We start from the raw sequence: 6,535 nt of genomic DNA, 5'->3' as shown, positions 1-6,535 counted from the left end.
TGCATTAATGATAGCGACACACTTTGGAAAATCTTGCTCTTCTAGTCCTGGAGAAGCCACCTGTTAAGATCTAGAAACAGCCTGTTTTGCTGTTGCTCCACATGACGTGGGTGGGAGGCTGAAGGCAGCTGCCAGCTTCTTTTCCCACCCCCGGACCCAGCAACGCGGCTCCTGTGGCTGCTGTCCTCCTGTGCTGGGAGACCACTCTGCAGCTGAGCTTCAGAGGCACCTCTAGCTCCGAAGTGATCTTCATGCACCCCTCTCACTTCACAGCTCGGCCCTGCAGCCAGGTGGCTGGGCAGAGCCACGGCTGCCCTGACCTGGTGCTGGGGATAGTCCTGCTCCGAGTGGGAGGCTGCACTGGGGCTACCAAGGGCCAGCACTTCCGTGATAGTTAGAGGAGAACTGGTGTTTGGAGGTCCTGCTTTAAAGGGGTGATAGTGTGGGCTGGTTCTCACCAGAGAAGCTGCAGGTGTGGCAGATGCTTCTGGGTCCTTTGAGTCAGTGGCTGCCTTTCCCTCTTCTTGCCAAAGACCAGCTGCAGTCACCCGGGGCCATGGTTCTTCAGCCAAATGAATTGCCAATGAGCTGGCATCAGGAGTTTGCCAGGAGGGATTAAAAGGAGAGTTGGACCCCCAACCCACTTCAGCCCTTTGAGCAATGGTGCTAGAAGTGTGCTGTCAGTGACAGGAGGATCACAGTACCGTGCTGGTCACGAACAGCCCTCCCTGTTTGCTGGAATAGTGCTTGTCCCTGTGCCCACAGCAGCTGCTTTAGCTCCCAGGTGCCCGCGCCTCGCCCATGTCTGTGGTCACCTACAGCTGCAGGCTCCCTCTTCCTAGATGTGCTCACCATCGTGTCCTCCAGGGCTGCAGCAGCTCCCCAAGCCCTGCAGCCATGCTCACCTGTGCCCTTCAGCACCAGCTCTAACATGCTGCCTTCACTGGCCCTTTGTTTAGGGGACGAGCAGCTGCAGGATGCAGGTCCCATCCTTGGTTTCAGGACTGGCACCTGTGACCCCCTTCACACAGCAGTGTGCCCAGGGTGTGCAGAGCTGGGTCAGCAGCAGCATGGAGGGAGTGCACAGACCTGCCTGCCACATTGGTGCCTGAGGCTCTCCTCTCATTTGTTCCCTCTGTGTGTGGGGTGAGAGACCACTCTGCCAGTTGTTCCCAGGGTCTGAGCACAGACACAGCACCAGAGGGTAAATGTTTTTCCTTGCCCCAAATACAGAGCTCATGGAGATGTCTTAATTCCAAGCAGCGCAAGTGACCACTGTTTAACCTGTAACCGTGCACCTCTGTTGTGACACATGTGGAAGTGAACACCATGCCTTGCTAGTTCCCTGAAGCCCTAATAATTTCCCAAAGTATAAAAAGAAAAAATAATGGTTAAAAAAAAAAAATCTCAGAAATTCCCACAAACTCCTTAGCAAGGGGGCCTAAAGGCTGTGTGCTGCCTGTGCTCGTGTGAGATGCTCCTCTGGTTACCCCTGGAAGCAACAGCCAGCAGGGACCTCACAGGCACCAAAAACTCTTAAGAGAATCACACAAAGATTTCTGTATCCCTTTTTCTCTGCTGCAAAGACTTTACTCAGCTTTCAAAAATAATTCATTCATTTCTAAATAGCAACAACAGATATCGGTGCTAAAGTCACACATATTGTTGTCTCTGCAGCATTACAGAGAGGGATACTTGTTCTTCAGGAAGAGTCCTTTAAAATCTGTCACTTATTCAACACTACTCTTTTCATGAAAAATTAGCATAACAAAGTTGTTGAAACAAAATTCAGCTCATTTCAGACACTTCAGAACAGACTTTCCCGTGCCCTGGGAACAGTCTCCAGTACACAGTTAGATGCAAAAGCAGCTCGCCCCGGGTACAGCTTTAATCCAAACACACGAATCTCACACCAGGAGTGGTCAGGCTTTCTCACCAAAGAGAAGAGCTACGCAAAAAATCGAGAAGCTCACCGTTTTTCAGCCATGTCAAACAGGCCTGACAGCTTCAGACTTCAAAGCCATTTTCAAAGAGGGTAGCCCCAGGGATATGACACTCTGGTTATTAAGCTGTCATTATCAGAAGGGAGAGCACTTGACACAGCCTCAGCAGTCCAGGGGATACGACAATTTCCTTGTCACCATATGTGTTTTGTTTGCTGGAATTTTTTTTGCTTATTTTTCATACAGAATAAATTATTTAAATTATTTCCAAGTTAATGTAATTCTTCCGAGGGATTTTTAAATCCTAAGGACTGTTTCTTTGTTATCCCATGACTGGTTAGCATAGAAAATGATCAGCCCCCATAGTTCTTATCTTAAGGTTGTGTTGATTTCAGCATTTCTGGAAAAGAAGTTAGTTTCATTTAGGCTTTGCAGGAAACATTTGATAAGGCAAGACTATTTAATCAAAACTTCTTTTTTAGACAGTATGCCCGTAAAAGTGTAGACTGTGAAATGTATTTCAATTTGGAGCTTAAATGCAACCATAAATCTTTCACACAGAGAAAAAAAAGTGGAGGAAATGGAGTTATGCGTTAATGAACTGTGCCTAAATAGACTTAAGTGATAATTTTAACAGTTTCTAAAACTCCTAACAGCTTTGTAAAGAACTGTAAAACATGGGGATAAAAACCAAATTTGTGCAATGAAAAGCAAATGTAACTGAATAATAAATATATTTAGAGTTTTACTTTTTGATACATGCAAGGTTGTTGGTTTCTTATTGAACTGTCAAAGTGACTAAAAATTAAGCTGGATCGAGGTCAGAAATCAGCATCACCAGCAGTCTGTTTTGCTTGCCTCAAGTTGTGGCCTCAGGTTAGTAGGCAGGTTGGGCACACGGGCCTATCTCCTCACATCTTCCCTGCCTGTCCTTGGTGCTGCAAAGGGGTGGCCATTTCAAACTGCTCAGCGTTACACTGCCGTGTGTGTGGTGTCTTGAGTAAACCACTCCTAGAGCTGAGGTGTTTCCTGACCACGCTGCCTTGCGGTCACCAGCTTCTCTTCTCCAGCACAGTCTGCTCAAACCCTTGAACATTCCACATGAGAAGGGCTTAATGTGTTGTTGCCAGATATGCTTGTTTGAGGGCATTTGAGCTTAGACAGAAATTTTGGTTTAGCAGAGTGAAGCAGCAATCACAATACAAGCACAATGTAGCTTTTGCAACATTCAGTTGGATTACAGTGCAAACAAAATCCCTGTTACTGATCTCTGAGTGCTCACTGTCCTGACGCTGGGAATCTCCAGTCACCAGGAAGAAACACCTGAGTTGAAGCCAGCTCAATCCTGTAGCTGTCTTCAGAGTTCTTTTTGTGGGCTGGTCAGTTTTTATGCTTATGTTAGGCTGAACCCCCCACCGTTCTGGCTGGCTCAGGAAAACATTCACATTTTGTGATTAACGCAGGACACCTACACAATGGTTTGATCATTCAACTGATATGGCAATTAATCTGAAGCAAAAGCACCTTCTGGTCCCTTTTCCATTGAGAAAAGTTTAGTTTTCTTTACAACAGGTGAGGTTGCTCCTTGTATTCTTCCCTGAGCATCAAAACTACATCACCTGTGCCCATCTCCTCTGAGCCTACTTCCAGGCTTTGTTGATCAGTTGCAGTTCTTGGCATGGAAATATTCACAACTGCACTCAGGATGTAAATTTTGTTTGATAAAAAGTATTTTAGGCCAGTGTCAGAAAAGCAAAAATAAAAAAAAAAAAGGAGGAAACTGCAGGAGAAAGGCAGTACTGGGAGTTTTGTGTACCACCCATGCACAGTGACATCCTGACTTCCCTGTCTCATATGGAACTTTGTTTTGGGGAGGGCAGCTGGCCAGGCACTGCCTTAGGATGAGTCCCAGGGCACTGTGTCCCTCCTTGGTCACTGATAGAGGCTCACTGCTCTGAGAAAAGCTTAGGGAAAGGCAGCAGCAGCAGGCCAGAGCGGGAGACAGAAGAATAGCCTCCAGCACCTTTGCTGTCCTGGGGTCATGGCCAGTGAATCACAAAGAGAGAGTGAAACACAGCCCTGTAGTGTTACTTGCCTGATGGATTTAGGACCACAACACATCACGTCTTCACCCTCTATCCAGGACAGCTGCCAACAAAACAAAATCCACTGAACCCTACATAATAGTTGTCATAGTCCCACCCCGGAGGTCTGTACCGTTGGAGTGCTCAAGGGAGCGATGAGCAGAAGGCAGCGTGGGGCTGACATGCCTTTGTTTGCAGGGAGAAGCAGCAGGTCACTCTTGTTGGCCACTTGGCCATGGCTCCATCCATGGCAGTGGGGTGGCTGCAAGCTACACGGGGCACTAGAGCAAACCCCAGTGCCATCAGCTGCACCTTGGGCAAGTTGCAGCACCATTTGGAGCAGGATCTCGGAGCCTCAGGTCATTCTGGTCTGTCCACAACTGGCTTGTGCCCATGACCTTAAGCAGTGCCCCTGGAACCTGCTAGTCACACTTGATCCTACTCAGGTCACCCCTGGCAGTACCTTTGGTGTGTACATGAAAAGGCAGAACTGTAGAGAGCCAGATGACCCTTTGAAGCTTCTGCATAGCATCCTGAATGAGAGGCACAGGTAAGCAGCAAACTTCCCTACATGATAAATCTGTTGCACATATATGGGACTTCTGACCCCTGTAGGGGACAGTAGTCTCCTCTAACTATCATTTGTCACCTCTAGGGGTCCTGAGTGGCTCATGTGCACCCAAGAAACCCATTTTGTTGTCCCTGACAAGGCTGTGACCAAGGCCACATGGCTAGAGCTACCATGCTTTAAAACCTGCTCCTCCAAACTGATGACAATCATAGAATCACAGAATCACAGAATCACAGGGGTTGGAAGGGAACTTGAGAGATCATCGGGTCCAACCCCCCTGCCAAAGCAGCTCCCTAGGACATATCACTCAGATAGGCGTCCAGATGGGTCTTGAATATCTCCAGAGAAGGAGACTCCACCACCTCCCTGGGCAGCCTGTCCCAGGGCTCTGTCACCCTCATGGGGAAAAAGTTCTTCCGCACGTTGATGTGGAACCTCCTGTGCTCCAACTCGCAGCCATTGCCCCTTGTCCTGTCTCCACAGACCACTGAAAAGGGGCTGGACATTTCCCCCTGCATCCCATGCTTCAGATATTTATAAACATTAATAAGGTCCCCCCTTAGTCTTCTTTTCTCCAGGCTGAACAGTCCCAGCTCACTCAGCCTTTGCTCACAGGGGAGATGCTCCAGGCCCTTAATCATCTTCGTAGCCCTTCTCTGGACTCTCTCCAGGAGATCCCTGTCTCTTTTCTACCAGGGAGCCCAGAACTGGACACAATAGTCCAGGTGGGGCCTGACCAGGGCAGAGTAGAGGGGGAGGATCACCTCCTTCAGCCTGCTGGCCACACTCCTCCTGATGCACCCCAGGATCCCATTGGCTCTCTTAGCCACCAGGGCACACTGCTGGCTCATGGCCAACCTGTCATCCACCAGGACCCCCAGGTCCTTCTCCACAGAGCTCTTCTCCAGCAGGTCATCCCCCAGCCTGTACTGATACAAGCAGTCATTCCTTCCCAGGTGCAAGACTCTACACTTGCTTTTGTTGAACCTCATCTGGTTTCTCCCTGCCCAACTCTCCAGCCTGTCCAGGTCTCTCTGGATGGCAGCACAGTGTTCCTGCGTGTCAGCCACTCCTCCCAGCTGTGTATCATCGGTGTACTTGCTGAGGGTGGATGCTATTCCCTCATCAAGGTCGTCAATGAAGATATTAAACAGGACTGGACCCAACACCGAGCCCTGGGGAACACCACTAGTCACAGGTCTCCAGTCAGATTCTGCTCCACTGATCACCACTCTCTGAGCTCGGTCCAACTGCCAATTCTCAACCCACCACTCTGTCCACTCATCCTTCCCATGCTCTCTCAGCTTTGCTATCAGGATGTCATGGGAGACAGTATGGAAAGCCTTGCTGAAGTCAAGGTAGATGACATCCACTGCTCTCCCTCCATCCACCCAGCCGGTGATGAGATCATAGAAGGCTATGAGATTGGTCAAGCACGATCTCCCCTTGGTGAATCCATGATGACTACTCCTCATGACCTTCTTCTCATCCAATTGCTTGGAGGTGGCATCCAGAACAAGCTGTTCCATCACCTTTCCAGGGACAGAAGTGAGGCTGACTGGCCTATAGTTGTTGGGATCCTCTTTCTTGCCCTTTTTAAAGACTGGAGTGACACTGGCTATCCTCCAGTCTCCAGGCACTTCTCCTGTTCTCCAAGACCTGTTGAAGATGATAGAGAGCGGCTCAGCAATCACTTCCACCAGCTCCCTCAGCACACGTGTATGCATCCCATCCGGGCCCATGGATTTATGTGTGTTAATCCCTTTGAGACGCTCCTGGAGCACCCCCACCTCAACCAGAGGGAAGCTCTTCATTTCCCAAACTCTCTCACTTTCATCCAGTGTCTGTGGGTCCCGAGGAGCCTTTGAAGTGAAGACCGAAGCAAAGGCGGCATTCAGTGTCTCCACCTTCTCAGCATCCCCTGTTACCAGGACACC

This window comes from Gallinula chloropus (assembly GCF_964237585.1).
Source record: "Gallinula chloropus genome assembly, chromosome: Z".
Lineage (NCBI taxonomy): Eukaryota > Metazoa > Chordata > Aves > Gruiformes > Rallidae > Gallinula > Gallinula chloropus.
Note: the sequence above shows the minus strand (reverse complement) of the source record.